Source organism: Ornithodoros turicata, chromosome 9 (genome assembly GCF_037126465.1).
Source record: "Ornithodoros turicata isolate Travis chromosome 9, ASM3712646v1, whole genome shotgun sequence".
Lineage (NCBI taxonomy): Eukaryota > Metazoa > Arthropoda > Arachnida > Ixodida > Argasidae > Ornithodoros > Ornithodoros turicata.
Window position 1 is genome coordinate 33,518,255 of NC_088209.1, and position 17,386 is coordinate 33,535,640.

General features: G+C 44.9%; 1 protein-coding gene across 6 annotated transcripts in view; it reads left to right on the forward strand.

Moving 5' to 3' along the window:
• LOC135368686 (GTPase-activating Rap/Ran-GAP domain-like protein 3) overlaps positions 1-17,386 on the forward strand; it is a 487,058-nt gene that overhangs the window by 372,266 nt on the left and 97,406 nt on the right. The window lies entirely within an intron of this gene.

Genomic DNA, 17,386 nt, shown 5'->3' on the forward strand with positions numbered 1-17,386 from the left:
CACAACGTAATTTCTACCTCGTTTTACAGCACCTGCTGCTGACGTGGGTGTCTGTCTGGTTCTGGCAATATGCGCTGAAGCCTTAATAATCTATCACTTAACGATCAGGCTAATTTAGAACTTGCCATACCTGACTGCAGTTGCGCTAATGAGCACGCGGTAAATGTTTGCTAAAACGTGGGCCTTTTATACGTATTCTGATGAACCCATGCCAGGCTGCAAACCTGACCTGTTTCAGCGAATGTGCCATTAAGCGTTGACTTTTGGGCGGGGTGCCTGTTTATGCATTAGCTTTTCTGAGTTCTGAGTTGAGACTCTTGTTACAGCTATGCACTCACTTCAATGCGTGACGTCATAGCGATGCGGCGGCGCTGCTGTTTGGTGGGTTCTTTTGGTGGGTAAAAATCGCGCAATCATCAAGTCACTGTGCGTTTTCGGCCGCTATTAAAGGCATGCTGCAAAGTGGTGTAGCTATTGCATGTGCTGCACAGAAAGGCCAAATACGCCGTACATACCATGCGGTTTCCTACTACCCTTTTTCTACCAGCCACGTCTGTTCTATGCGCATGCGCAGATGCGCCCTCCTGTATACAAACTGAAGTGGGTCTCTGTGGAACCACCTGACGATTGATGTTACTGATGGTCCTAATGTGGAGAATAGTATTGGGATGCGAGCATGTTTCTCCTACAGCGTTATTCCTTCCTTTTCCTTTTTTTTCTTTTGTGTGTGTGTGTGTGTGTGTGTTTCAGCCGTAATAATGTGCGCATTTTGTTACGCAGTAAAATGAACAGGCATGTAACTTTTCTAAGAAGAGAGCAACGTATGGCTATAAATAGTAATACCACCATATAATAGTAATACCACCATATAATAGTAATAACGAACCATTGACACCTGTCTGTGAAGCTGTGCGAGTGTGCCTGATGTGTTCAAGACTGCGGGTGCCCGAGTGTGACGTAGAAATCAGATGTTAATGGTTCACATAACTTATCTCAAGCACGAACTACGCATTTGAGACGATTTAAAGAGAGAACGAGAGTGACATGGTGACATTACAAGGTGCACGTATGCTATACACAAGCGTAGCAGGTGGGGTAGTTGGTACATGTACATCAATTCCAATCCAAAACAATCGAATGAATGCAACGATGAAAGATGAAAGTCACTGAAAAGGTTAACCAGCTGTAGTACTCGAACCCACATCTTCTGGATTGGCAATCCAGCAAGTCCGGCAATCCAGAAGATGTGGGTTCGAGTCCTACAGCTGGCTAACCTTTTCAGTGACTTTCATCTTTCATCGTTAATTTCTTAGGCAAATTGAGGCCTTGTATGTATTTGTCCCTTCTATGTTGTTCCAGCCTCAGAACATCAGTTCTTTCACGAATGAATGCAGTTATTTCGAGCACAAGGTTTGCCTTAGACGTCGAAACTGGGCATGTTGGATATTCAGCTTGTACTAAAAGCGCTAAAAAAACACACACACAGCGAGAAACGAGACACACGTCTCTGTGTGTTTCAGCTCATTTACTGCTCGAAAGTTTGCTTTGCTGGAAAACATTGTAACACCGCACAACGCTGGCATGTCCACCAACAGTCCGCTTTACACAAAGTAACAGCCACCACTGCAATTGTTTATATAGTCACGTAAACTGTGGCCCCCTTTTTACCACACGTCGACCAGTGTTTCTTCAAACATTCCTCTCCCTTGCTGCCCAAGAATAACTGCACCCTCGCACACTTCGCTAACAGCTGCGGGCGCAACAAGGGTGCTGTTTGCACCCAATTAAAGGAGCCGCCAAATTGGATCCACCTATCAGCATTTTTTTGTTTTCCGCCACGCAAGGAGAAAAAAAGCACGTCTCAGAGCGTTTCACTCTTTGTTGCAGCTGACTGTAACGAGCGGTTCTTTCTTCGCATCCGTTCGCCTGTTCGGGTGCTCAATTTGGGACCGCCGCGGCAGGCCTTCCTAATTGCTTCATTTAGCGGATTGCAGGCGCAAACCTGAGGAACCTAAGACGTGCCGCACGCCTTGGTAACAGTGGTGAACACGGCGTGATCTACAGCGTTTAGCGCGGGAGTCTTATTCGGCAACCTGCCGGATTCTTTCTTCCCGGGACCCTTTGCTCCGACGCTTCGTCGCACTGGAAGGAGGCATAAATCTGCTAGGAGCAGACGTCGGTCGCTGAATAAATGTACGTCGATACGCGAACGGAACAATTTCGCGCTGCATTAATTCGTCGGATGTGATTCAATGTGGCTTTTAGCAGCGGCACGGCCGAGCGGTTGGTGCTATAGCCATGGTCGTGCTAAAGACTGGGAGGTGCTGGGTTTGGGCCCTTGCGCTGGCTGTGCTGTCTTAGGTTTTCCCTGGGTTTTCTGAAGACGTGCCAGACGAATATTTGCACAGTTCCCCCTGAAGTCGGCCCAGGACGCATACTAACCCCCTTGTCCCCCACTCCTTCCTGCTGTCCTCTCTCCATGTGTCCACACCTGTACGACGATCAAAGCCATAGTTGCTTCGAAACCCTGACACGGACACGGTCTGAGGTTTTCACTGGATTTCTTGAAGACTTTCCAGACCAATGTCTGCACGGTTGCCCCTGAAGCCGTCCCTTGACGCGTATTAACCCCTGCCTGCTGCCCTCTCTCCATCTGCCCACAACTGTACGCGGCTCATAGGCACAGTTACTTCGCGGCAGTAACACAGAATTTAAAAAAAAATCAATATGGGTTTTACAGCTCAGTGTCGTTACCGCTTGCGGCAAATTGAATCTTTTAAATGCCGCCATTGCGGTGATTTGGAAGATCTAAAGCACATCCTTCTTCACTGTCCGCATTATACCAACCTTTCCTATCTACACTTTCAGTGTCTCTAAATCAGCTGGACTCTCGCCTTCTTGCTATGTCAAAATTGGTTGGTCAAATCAAGCCCACCTACGCTCTGCCCTAGAAGCTCTTCTAAAGTTTTTGGACACTGTATAGGATTTCGGTCCTCACTTTGAGGTGACTCAATATTCCATCTCACCACGGTATCGCCCCTGACGTTGAAGATCCCCACTCACCATCATTTAAATAATAAATAATAAAATATAATAATAATATCAATAAAATATATCAATATATAAATCAATAAATAATAAATAATAAAATTGTTGCACGTGTCTTTTTGACACTTGCCTCGTCTCGCGATATCTGACAATAATGCAGCAACTTAGGCCTGGTGGGTACTCATCATTGAAATCGGTAAAGCAGTGCACTAATACTAAGAACCATTGTCTAATAATACCAGAAACAGTCGTTTTTAGTATTATTGCACTGTTTTACCGATTTTAAGTCTGACAATATCTCACAGCATCTTAATAGAACATTTCGACACGGTGTCATTCAGCTTCATTATTGAACAGGCACGTCTGCGAACCTGAATAAAGACGAGAATTATACGAACGCTCTCAGACCTAAGCACCGTTCGCATATGATCATACAATTCGCTGCGTCTCTCAAGCTCATATATCGTCTGATAAGGGACGACCCTACAGAAATATCCCGCGTAAATACGATGTGCGTGCCGACATCATTCATGCGCACCATTACGTCGTTTGAGGAAGCTGATCCGAACGCAGGAACAATAAGGAATAATGTGTGCATGACACCCTACACGTGACCATAAACATGCTCTGTCATACTCGGGTCTCGGTAACGACATCTTCTCTTGTGTTGTTCGGAAATCTGGCCTTGCCTTCTTGAATTTCAAAATCAATTGTTGTTATCGCGGACCAGTCATGAAGCTCTTTTTCTGACCTGAAAGCATAGGATTTCCAGTTCGCTGATGTTCCATACTTTTTATCAGATAAAGACCGGCAGTGCTCGTTGAGCAGCCGGCAATTAGTCGTTTTGTCGAAGCACACGATGGTGTCAAGTTCCGATTCTTTGTTGAGTTATAAGACGTCAGAGATTGAATGTCAACTATCAGAGCCGTACAAAGGCAGTGCGGACAATGGAATATTGAGTGGCGTATATTGTTCCTGTACAGAGGCAGCCGGCGGGTTATGGAACTTTTCTTTTCTTTTTTTTTTCCTTTTAGATGTTCATCCATCATGTATTCGGTTTCCCTCCCACTTTTTAATTAACGACCTATGTATTTCATCACGAATAAAAGTATTCCGTATCCCAAAAGTACACGTAAGTCCATCTGCCTGTGGATGCATGGAAAAGTTTAAAAGACAATTCAGTCTGCACTTTATTGCGAACCTTGCTGAAATGTGTGCTTTCCATGATCTGCATGCATTCATTTTCGCTGTCCAATCTTTCTTTCTCTTGCTTCTCTGCTTCTTCCCTTGCTGTTTTTATTGTTATTTGACGGAATATAGCTGGCCGGAATGTGTCTTACTCATGCTGCTTTTGTAGTTTTGTTCCTATCTCATCCAACACAAACCGATAAATGAACCACTACTACGTGCAGTAGGCGTAAGAAAACAACAGCATCAACAACAAATAAATCGTGACTATGAAAAGCTCCACAAGAACGTGCCGCTAAAATTGCGTGCGCAAATTATTCCTCATGCTTGTATTCCGCTACACTTCAGAAGCGTCAGATTGTATAACTCACATCTTGAAAAGGGATACTTTTTTCCCCCCAAGTAATTCCTGTGAAACCACGTGTGAGACACAAACACGTGAATGCCGCCGGAAGAGACGCTCAGCTGTACCTTTGGAAAGTTCATTCGGCGCCGAGTTTCTGATTGATGAGTTTGATATTTGCGAAGCGTTACAACAAAGATGCTACAAAACACCCCTGCCACTCTGAAAATATTATCAAGAATTACTACTACACCTTGTGGCGTTTTTGGGCTTACGAGTGCTGCTTCGGAGCTGCTCGAAAAATTCGGTTTAGAAGAGACACCGTTTCTATTCAAATATCGAATTCCGTATACGAATATCGAATTCCATGTTCGATTCCAAATTCGAATATCGAATTCCATGTGTGATTCAAAATTCGAATATCGGCGGAATTCGAATGTCAAATTCCATGTTCGATTCAAAATTCGAATATCGAATTCCATGTTCGATTTAAAATTCGAATGTCGGCGGAATTCGAATATCGAATTCCATGTTCGCTTCAAAATTCCATTCAAAATTCGAATATCGGCGGAATTCGAATATCGAATTCCATATTCGATTCAAAATTCAAATATCGGCAGAATTCGAATATCGAATTCCGTGCTGGATTCTCAATTCGAATGAAATATGCAATTATCCGCTTCGGTACAGTAAAAATCCCTATATTCGCACAGCCATAATTATTATTATACACACGCGCGACCTCTACCGCCAGACGTTTCCTCTCGATTTTCGCCGTCATTTCCCGCACTGGATTGGACGGGACTGGATAACCATAAATAGTTTCGCTCTTTCGACGCCCATGCAGGTAAAAGAACGTCGATCCACGTTCGTTTCATAAAAAGAAAATCACGGCTCTGTCGTCTCCTGTCCTCCGTCGCAAGAGCTCTATTTTCCGCTTACTGCAACATTTTATGCTCTCGTATTCAGGCTTCATAAAGAACATTTGTCCCAGCAGAGGAATTTTTCAGTCAAACAGCTCAGGCTCGAACAGTGCGGTAAACAGGCGCCGTCTTGTGTATTGCGTAAAGCGTGTATCCTATTCAGTGGCTCTTTTTACCTTCTGTGGGTAGAATTTGTGCGCGGAGGCCAGATGAAAAGGAAATCTTTATTGTTCAGCGGATCTTTGTCCCTCGCGTGCAAGCGACGAGAGGGAATCCGTCTAATTAAATAATCGCGGTGCAGTCTCGCAAACATTCACCCTGATCAATGGCTGCAGATGGTAGTTTTGTAACCGTCGCGGATTTCTTACTTCTTCCCGATTCTTTCCGAGCCCTTCGACAAATAACTTCTTTGTATGCATAGCAGACTTCCCGACGTGCATCGCACCAAGGGAGGTGCTTTAAAGGTCCGGTGCTGCAAGTCCTTGTATCGGAGGTCGCCACCATGAGGTCAGTGCATGTGCACACTGGGAGCCTGCTAAGATCTTCGTGTCAGCATGACGGATAACTTTTTTTTTATTTCGTGTTAGCGCCGCGAAGCAACGAGCAGGACGCCCAACGAGCGGCCATCGGGCGGGACGCCCACGAGACTCCCGCGACCATGCCGCTGGTAGATGACTTTATAGACGTATTCAAAATATATATTTTAAAAATCAGAAGGTCTTTCATACTTTCTGCGAGTGAAAAACAAAAATGGAAGAAAAAACAAACAGTCTGCGCGTTTACACGTGAGTTTATATCGCGAGCGAAGCGAAAATGAGCATATCTATTAGAATCAAAAGCAATGCGATATTTAAAAAGCTAATTTCCTGCACCGTATAGATGTGTGCCATTTTTGGTGTAGAGCTTTCGTCGTTTTTACGTGGCTGACACAAATTCCGTGTGACGTTCTCTTTCGGGTAGGCTTACATTAATGAAATTATGTTTAGTTGTTAACAAAGTAGACCGACTTAGATTAAACGTCACCTAAGTTAATTCTCCGACCGATACATCGCGGACCTTTCCAGGGGAGAGAGCCTCCTATATTTTTCAATTAGACGGTCTTTGTTTACTGTTGCGGTGTTTCAGTGGAGCCCCACAAGAGAGGAGAGGCAGTACTTTTTCTTTATCAGGATTACTGAGGTCGCGGTTGTCATTACCGTTTTCCAAGAACATCTATGAAGTTGGTGGACACCTCAATAAGTAAGTAACCTTATTACTGCCCTCCGACCTGTCTCATAAATGTTGCATTTGCTTTCCGATGTTATTGCTCTTCTTGCACCGTTGCATTTTCTGCGCCAGCTTGCGTGACTCGACTTTTCACGAGTCCGCGCTCCCTGCATGCTCCGAGAATTCGTTTTTAACGATCACGGGGGCGTGCTCTGATGGTTTTGCAGTCCCAGAACAGTCATTTTCGGGGACGTACCCGTAAGCAAGGGCCATGTGCGTGTGCCCCGTACTCAACGACCGAGGCTGTGTGCTCGGCGGGCGCGGGAGTTCTTGGAAGATGCTCGCCACCATTATGCATACAATGGACAAAAAGCACAACTTCTATATCGGTCACTTATAACGCTGGCCTGCATTGTTGTGCCCGTCGTTATCCAGGATTCTGGGGCGTTCTTTATTCGTTAGTTATCTTTCCTCGCTTCTTTCGATGGCGCATAATAATGGTTGGTGGTTTGTTGTTGTTTTTTTCCTTATGGTAATGCATATATATATATATATATATATATATATATATAACGTGCCATAGCTGAAGTGACGTAGACACCCTATGTTTCAATGCCTCTCGTTTAATCATGCAGGTGAACGCGTTGATAAGTATACAGCAGGCTGCACGAGTTGCACGGCTTTTATGATCGTTGGTTGTTCTCTGTAGAACACTGCACGATTTTTTTATTGCCCGGGTCCCTGCGAGCTAAGCTTTCTTTTGATTTACCCATCGGTGCCAGCCCCAATGGTTCCCTACCTGTTTCTGCTGGCTCGAGTCCGAAGGATTTCTAGGTTTCCTTACCCGAGCCCGAGCCCGAGCCCGAGCCCGAGGAATTTCTCCCGGCCCGTCAACTCCACAGCAGCGGGCTATAAACGTTGACCGTGGCTAACTAACACTGGCGTAACACAAGCCCGATGTATAGGCCCGTCAGTGTAAAACCTGAGCTCGACCCAGGCCCACCGAAAGAAAGCTTTACCCAGCCTTGGGCAAGGCTGGAGGCCGTACAGTGCTCTAGTTCCGTGTTTCATTATGAGAGCAGCAACGGCAACCTGTGACGCAATCATGACATAGTAATTTGTTACGCCTTTCAGGTGTAAGTGTGTTCACCCATATGGCACACCTTTGCGGTGTACGTTTAGCGCCATGCAGAAGGCTGCCAGGTAAAACGCCCTTCTAAATGGTTTATTCTTCAAAAAGCACCATTTCGAAGGAGACATTCTGTAGAAAACACGTTTTCAGGAAAGTGTGTTTCATTTAAAACACTGGCTCATACGGGCTTGCAAACGCCTTTTCTATCGCTGTTAGTTCACCTTTCATTTGAGCCTGAGAAAACAAAATTGTTGTTTATTTCGAAGAACATCCCTTTTACGTATGTTGTAAAGAACAGAAAATTGTATACCTCGTTCCGCGTGCCACTGATTGAACCAGGTACAATCAGTTTCCAGGCCCCATTGACGGAAAAAGGTACACAAAAGAAACAGAGCCTTCTCAATCATAGAATTGAAGATACGACGCTTGCTGAATACGTACGATGAACACTGTTTTCTCTTCTTCTTTCTCATCTCTCTCTATCTGTTTTTTTTTTTTGTTCAGTATGCAGCAAACCTTCAGAAACAGATCCACGGTACTCAGATATTATTTATTCGCCGCATTTCTTTGTGCTCTCTCTCTCTCTCTCTCTCTCTCTCTCTAGCGCCAACGATTTCCTCTCTGCTATATATGACAAAGAATTTAGCTCGAAAGCACCTTACATATGGTGCTGTGGTGCATGTGGGGCGAAACATCCCACTACATCATTATTTATTTGTTGTGGTGGTGGCGGTGCTAATGTCACGAATGCGTGAGAAAATGTCGGAGCGATGTCGATCACCAAATATATATATCTTCGCCCGTTTTGTCGCACTTCACGTGCGTTATATACATGCAGGCAAGTTCGGTAAAACGTGTTTATTCCCCAGCCTGTTCTTCCAAACTCACCTCTTCCTCCTCCTCCTTGTTCTCCTCCTTACATGTTCCATACCACCCCTGTAGCGCGTAATAAAACAACATTTTGAACAAAACGATTCTGCTTCCGGTGGACAGACATCGCAGACCCCGGAACGACCACTTCCGGAATGGAGGAAGTTTCGCTGTGAAAGAATCACCAACCTCGCATGCTAGAAAGGCATGTCCGCATTTAGTACCTCGGCATCCTTTCAGGATTAGTGTAATAGTATTTTTATTCGCGATTTATTAATTTTCGCGAATTTCGCGACCGCTAAAAAATCGCGAAAAATTGTGCTCGCGAACACAGCTTGACGTTTATCCTGCGGAAGGAAGTATAGGTCCTGGAATCGCGAAATTAAATGCTCGCGAATAACTTCGCAAATGACTAAATGCGCGATTCGCAAAAATTCATACATCGCGAACAAAAATACGTTTACAGTATACCGTTCAACAGGACACGATAGGTGCCTCAAAGGTGCATGTAGTGCGGTAGGTGAATTTTCCTTGCTTCTATCCAACGTTCCGAGTCTTAAGTCCCTGAACGCATACAGCGCGTGCAAATGCTTCATCTGGAGTATCACATCTGTATCGCATCTGGAGACGTCACTTTCACATTATATCTCGGGGGGGAAAGCTCGCACGAGGGTTCTCAACGTCGAGTACGCCGTAAACTTTCCTAATCCTCGGTGCGATTTGTGAGACTGCTCGACGCCGAATTAAGTGTCTCCCCGGCAGTGCGAGCAATGCTACTTAAAATGCTGCCACGCGGCAAACGCCTTAAAGCGCTCAGACACTTTTTTTTTTAAAGAATAACGAGTGTAGCGTATTACGAAGCGTTAAAGTCGTCCTACTATATCTCGTTTATGGCCGATCCGAAACTGGAGTTTTGATGCGGCGAGCCCTTTTTTGGTCATTAATACGGCACTTTAAAAGAAGAAGAAAAGGAAACGAAATCCTTTCTTATGGACACAGAGTAACGGCCCTCTTGAGGCCCTATATCGTCACGAAATTTTTGCCCCCATCCATTCCCTCCACTGGGCATTTCGCTTATTTCGTATTACTGTACTTGATTCCTAGGTTTGTTTCCTTATCTCAGTTGGTGCCATTATACTTGTATGACTTTGTGTCCTCGGGCGCAGAACTCCGTCTCGTGTCATCTCTATTATCATTTCTTCTTCCGTATTTATTCAAAGAGCCTCGAAAGAAAATTGTGCATTTTATATGCTTCAACTGCATAGTTCACTGGCAGTTACACCTCAATCCGCAATAATATACGAACGTTGAGGCAGGATCCTCAAGATGGGACCCTCCGATATTTCGTACAGAGACTGTTCTTCTCCGAAGTGTGGTCAGAGGAACGACAACAAAAAGGTGATGACGATTACAGGAATTGAATGATGACGATGACATGTTTGTTTCTCATCGCTGGTGTGGGCAAGTATAAAAGCTGGCTACATCTTTGGGAATTGTGTCAAATGCGTGAAAATACGGTAACGTTATCGGGCCATCGTTGACGATAAATTCTTGGCGAAACTCTTTTTGAAATGCTATTAAATTTTTATTGAGAGCCGTTTGCCGTTTTGTGAAATTAATTATTTTTGTTGCGTGGGTACTGTGGGTACTGCGTGGGTACTGTGGGTACTGCGTGGTGACTGTACATTCTCAAGCGTACCGCACAATCGTGTGACGTGACGTGGCCCTGTAAAGACTTGGAACTACACCTACACGGTAACTGGCTCCATATACCGTTCGCCGCAGCACGGAATACTTAGTTACACCGCATACTGCGTTCCAGTTCTCCGTGGGCTAGACCCGCCTTCGTGCCGCATGATATAACCCCCCATCTCACACTTTTGCGTATAACTTTTCTGAACTCAGTCCGCTCTGTGGCACATGTCGACCTGTCAAAAACACCTGTTATCCTCACTCCACCCCTATACTGATCCAGGTGTCCAGCATTGGCTTACGTAAGCAGTGGCTGTGCACTTTATGTTAAGATGTCACGTCAGAGGAGGGACCGTCTGTTGTATGTTTCGGTATGAGAAACCAATCGAGCGCACTGCTGGCTGAACCCAACGACTACGAGCAATGCAATAAAATGTCGTCAGGGCGGTGAAATAATCATTCACGTGTGATTGAGTCACTGTAATTAATTATTTTGCATAATTACTTTCGAAAATGAGTAACTGTAATTTAATTATATTTCATCTGTAACTTGCACTCGAGGGACAGTTACTTTCGCCTGTGGTTTAAACGATTCTGTCGTAAATTTTGTCGCCAGTACTGTTCACTTTCGACAGGCACAGGTTTTTCTACTGCGAGGGTTTTCCATGAATTCAAGCAACTCAGGAAAACGGTTTTTCATTTTGCTTATATAGCTAGTGGTCTTGCGCTGGTTTGAGCATTCATTTAATTAAATCATATGCTCGAATAAGGTATGTGAACATCCGTCATACCCAGCGTATCATGTTGATTTTTTAATATTTATCGTGGTGTGGTACCGCAATTGTTGCCGTGAAACACCTCATCTCATCGTCATTCATGTAGTGTTTGTTGTTACTGATGAGTACCACGTCAAGTGCCATGAAGCGACTTGTGTTTGTTCAGGTGTTTCTCGCCTGCATAACAAGTTTCATTGTTGACATGCATATTTGTGTAATCTAGTTCGTTGTGTAAACTATGAAGTTCTGCCGTGAGCAGTGTTATTTTCAAATATGTCGTTGGATACGTTGTAGCATCTAGCCTCTTTAAACAAACATCGCCTGAACTAACTCAAGACTACTTCAACTATATTCCGTGAGTAACTAACTTTCGACGTTTTCGACGTTTTTGTACGTTTCGATTTCGGTAACTTTTCCTACAGCTAAATTTCGCTGAGCCATTTAACTGGAGCTTAATTACCTCCTCTGTGTAACTTATAAAGCTCTGGTTGTTGATGAGGTATCCCTATGGAGCGAAGACCTGTGGATCGTACGTTCCGCTATGGACGACTCGACTCGTGACTCGATTGCACTTTTTCGACACAACGTCTTATACGAGCTTTGAGACGCCATGACTGGTACCGCTCTGTTTGAAGTTACACCCCCGTGGGTTCCAGTAATCGGAGATGTAATTGGTGTGCCTCGTTGGAGATAATTAACGCAGGTTATAGAGGTTCGTCGGAGTGCTTGGGCATCGACCGTAGAATGGAAGTCAACGAGTGCGTGTGTTTTTATGTGTGTGGGCGGGGGAGGGGGGTATGTTTAATAGAACGAAAAGAGGAAATGTCAACCAGGCTGATGCCGGCTTGGATTCCATGATGAAAGCCTGTTCCATTGAAAGCCTTTGATGAAAGCCTGATTCCATGATGAAAGCGATGTTCCAGCCTCAGAATATCAATTTCCATCATTGAGTTCGAGTTTGATTATATATATATATATATATATATATAAACGGAAGATATTGAATTCGTCACCAGACCTGAAATGGAAGGAAAAAGAAAGATGAAAAGATCCTCCGGTCATCGAACCGAATTCCCATCATGTTGGATTCCATGTCGATTCATTTCATAGCCGAGCCAAGCACTGACAAAAAAATGTGTAACGGGGGAGTAGCTTCCCACTCTTACTCCATTTTCACTCCCCCTCTCAGTCGCTTACTCCCTATTTCACTATTTCTTCCTGCATGTACCATATAACTCCATCACTGCAAATAGGTACTTCCTCTTGCCCTTCAAATTTTAATGAACAAGTGATGTGTGACATCACTCTCCTTCTAGTACGGTGACTTTCAACTTGTGTGCTATATGCAGTGCAGCCATACATATGTATAGTATCATTTTTGCTATATATTCCATGGTTTTGCATTAAGACTCTCAGATGATGGTGGTGTCACCATTAGGAGAGGACATATCGTGATATGTTACCTTTTGACACACTAATTACGTCGCATGCTAATCCCTGAGTTTACCGGGTTCGGGAGCGCTTCCCAATGAGGGTTGCTGAGGGAAGCTCGGATGCCTTTTTTTTTTTTTTTTTTTTGCAGAGTAGTTCGTGGGGCTACTCAAATTTCCTAGAAGAAGGTATCGCACCCCTACCTTTTGTACACTACCATGACCTTTCTCTTTCGCGCACAACTTTTCCCATTCTCATCGAGTATGTAGCCTACACGACGAACTGCTTATAAGCGGATACACAGATATTCGAAACTCAGAAATTTCAGACAGGACTCCGAAGCAGCTGCAGAGGTACTGGCATAAACCCGTTTCATGGTGTTAGCACGATGCCTGTAACTGTTGTCATTGTTACTCCCGGTGGGAAATGGAGTAAAGTGGAATCCCCCCTGGAGGGTATAAGTTTTACTCCAAAATGGTGTGTTCTAAGGGACAAGCTACTTGCTCCCCCGAAGTAGTTGTGATGGCACAACTTTTTCTCATAGATACTGTGACGGGTTTCTGCCTAAGTCAGTCAAGTAATTTTGAAAAGCAGTTGTTCCTGCGAGCTAATAAAACGCTTTTTCGCAATGCCATTTTAACTTCACGCTCTTCGTATTTCTTTGCTAACGAATTCCAACGATGACGTCAAGGTATCTATTTATACTCAAACTTAAATACTTTTTGAGCTTGGGTATTTAGTGCTGGGGATATTTGTTTAGTTTTACCTGTTTTAGTTTTACCTCAATTAGTTTTTTTTTTTTTTTTTTTGCCCGGTACTCAGTAACTTAAATGCTTTTGGTGACTATCTTGTACAAGCTTAAGCAGGCATTGTGGAGGTGTGCCCTGGGTTGGTTGTGGGGGGTGTATCTATTAAAACAATATATAAAAAGGAGGTAACGTATAACGTATTGGAAAAGTGTGTGTGCTCATCTGGCCGACTTTTTTGTTTTGGGATACCCTTCAATCGATTTCCTGGGGATATTTAGAATTTATCAGCGAGAGACGGGACGAAGCGCCTTGAGCAAATATACTTTTGCCGAGATATGCTGTATCGATCAAGGCTCCTCGGCCGCGTGATTTCATAAATGGTGGCAGGAACAAATATATCGGAAGCCGTCTGCCTTATCTTTTATCTATTTTGAGATGATATTCGTGGAGGAAGAGAGAACCCGACCAGATGTACAAAGCGTTAGGTTGGGTTATATATACTTTCCCCTTACTCGTCGTCGTACACAAAGAACCCTTTTTGAAAAAGGATCTTCAATAAAACGGCTTAGCCACGGTTTGTTTGACCTCGCAATCGGTAGGCGAGGTCAATTTTGAAACGGGAATACGAAATCCATTATTCGTTTTCGTTCGGTCGCTCCCACCTATCAGCGCTCGACATTTCATGATATCCACGCAGTAATATGTCTGCAGGGTGTCCGATAACCATTCACGTACAGAATGCGAATTTCCCAGTTCGAAAATTTCTAAATTCGGAACGACACTCGCCCCTTTACATAACCCCCCCCCCCCCCTCCTTTCCGATACGGGCCTCCTGAGCTCCCTGTGAGCCGAGTGTCTTTTTCTTTCTTGTTTTTATTTGTCCATTTATTGATTTGTCTTTTTGTCAGTTCTTTTTCTTTTTAGTTTATATTTTCCTTTTTTGCTTTGTTTTTGTTTTGTTAGGGAATAGCAAGCCGGCGTGCTGACCTTTCCACTTTCTTTTTCTTTTTTCTTTTTCTGCCAATAAATCCCCCCCCCCCCCCCCGACTCTGAATACATTGGTATTGCGTTAGAATACAGTCTCCTCTTCTTTTATATGGCCCGGGGAAGAAGACGCTTTCGGAAAGCAGGGTCGGCGATTGCCCGCGATTTTTTGACCTCATACCGAGCAGAGTTATGATAAAAATGTGCAATGCCTTCCTAGCCGTACAGATCACGTACCTCCCGCGCCTGCGTGATTAATGCCCCCCTCAGTTCGCACACACATATATCGACCAGCGACCGAGCGGATTAAGGCGTCCCACGATCGTTGGTGGTAGCCAAGGTCGTGCTGAAGACTGCGAGGTGGTGGGTTCGAATCCTGCCACCGGCTGTGCCGTACGAGGTTTTCCCTGGGTTTTCCCGAATACTTTCCAGACGAATGTCGGCGCAGTTCCCCCATGAAGTCGGCCCAGGACGCATGCTAACCCCCCCTGCCTCCCACTCCTTCCTGCTGTCCTCTCTCCATCCGTCCACATCTGTACGCCGCTCACAGTCACAGTTGCTTCGCGGCACTAACACGGAATTAAAAAAAAAATACGCATATCGACACCATTGCTGCAACCGATCGACGACGCTACGTGCCGTCCGACGGCTAGTGATAAAGGATAAAGCGTCGATAATGTTGCATTACCTATAATTTCATCACGGCACTCTGGCGTAAATACGGGCCCACCACATATCAATCAGTCACTTCTGACTAGGCCGTGAAGCTGCTGGGCGAAACGCAATTAAGCATAACCTAATTACATTTCCTGCAATGGGGCCTGTCGGTATTGGTGTTAGCATCGAGCGCAGTATAGAGAGAAACGCCTCGCATAATGTGAGTGAGAAAGAGGTGCGTGTATCAGGGGAGAAGGTTAGCCATTGTTGTGGGAACCTGAACCGAGCGGAAAACGTTAATTAGATCAAGGGGAATCCCCGGATTCCCGCGTTAGCAAAAAGAAGGCAAACAGGTAGGAGAGGAATTAAGCCCGGGGCGTTGTTGTCCGGGAAACTTACACGATAAAAATAGAGCGTTTGGAGCCAACGGTAGTTCAGTGCGGCATCCATTACATCTAGGGTTTGGCTTTTTCGGGTTAATCCCATATTCCGCCCGATTATTTCCTCCCGAATCAGTTTATGACCAATTCGGGTTAAACGCGGTTTCTCCGCGGATTCCAATCACGTGTCAGGTTGCATCACGTGCACTATTTACTAGCAGTTTATATGAATGTGTGATTTGACGTCACAACATGTGGGTGCTGGTTCCTATAAATCGCGAGATAGCTATGTTTGACCAATATATGCACTATGCATATCCCACTATATGCAGCATGCACCCTAATATATGCCCTTTAACAGCGGACGGCTTGCTGGGCAGAAATCAAAACATAATAACCCGATAATACCCGAATGTATCATGCTATAAAATATCACTGCACATTTCTTTTATCTACACTGCTGACATTACAGTTCGAACAGTTAGTGACATTAACGTGCGAATTTATATTTGTTTTTATTTATTTTATTTTTTTCACAAGAACTGTCGCCAGATTATCCCCAACCTATACAACCGCATCATTTTCCCCAAATCGCTCTGAAAGTGCGTACCATTTCCTTAAGCTCTTGCATTCAGCAGCAAGCACGTAAAACCACTTATATCACGATGGCTTATCTAACGCGAACCGCGAGAGACTCGAACTGGGATCACAACCGCATAGTTACAGCGGAGCCTCTAGCCCAATACCGCATAAACAAACCTCTCGCCCCGCCGCCGTAAAAGTGTCCCCGACATCTTCCTGGATGAGCTGCCATTACATCTGTCTTTTCAAAGAGCCATCATACTGTGCTATATGCTTTGACACCGCTGTGCGTGCCATAACACGAATTCTTTCCCCAGAATGCACACAGCAAACCGACATCTCATGCGGACCCCCACGTGCTTAAGTGACCTTTTATGCGAGGTGCCTGTAATCGACGAATACAGTGCGTAGAGGGTTTCGGGAAACAATGGGGAAACAGTGGTGGTGTTTTTTTGACGTCATTTGTCATAGACGGCATCGGCTAACTTTGCTTAAGGTGTTGACGTGATGTGATGCGATGGGATATGATAAAGCGAGTGTCTGTGTGTGTGTGAGTGTTATTAATAGGCTGTTGGTAATGTCTCCGGGAAGTTGTCATGACCAACGGTTGCGTGCGTGACTAAGAATCTCATTCGTTGACCGGGTGCGGTAGATATGGCACTTCGACAACGGCAAGCCGGTCCCGCCACCGCTACTTCGAAAGCCACATTATCAACGGTCTGTTAATCAACTTTCCTCAAGCAGAGGGGTGTGCTACCGTTCCGAAAGGGGTGCCACACCTCTGGGTCTTAAAAACAGGTATACAAATACAAAGATGACTTTTGTATGTGTGTTCCTTACACTCAAGCAAGTGTTGGCTCTATACCAAATAACGTTGTTCCACCGAAATGTTGTGTGTGTCCTTGTTCCCTGGTTTGCACTTGTACGTCATGAATCCATCCGAATGTGTAACGTACAGCAGCCCGATTGCGCCCTTTCAATTTGTTGCCCACAGACTATTGGTGTGAATAACACATACATATATTGTGTGTGTGATCTTATGGACCGACCGTACGGATCAACGAGTGGTTTATCCAGAATCCGAAGCATGTAGGGTGTTGGAAAAAATGGGGGGGGGTCATTATTATTGTTACGCCATTACATTTACCGACATGTGTCTAAAGCTGAAATCGCAAGGGCACCCCCTGTAGGGGGTACACATGTGAAAAAGTTAGGAGCTGTCACTGAACATTGGGGGGGGGGGGGTGAGGGGGGTGTACGGGGGGCTGGATAAATCACTGGGACCAACTCATTTTGCTTTTGAACGGCCTTGCTTGACGCATGGACGTCAGTGTGTACCGGGGCCCGTGCAGGTCGGTACGCGTCGATAAATGAGCCGGTAATGGTTGCATTACTGCCGAGTACAAGTGCCTGGACACAATATAC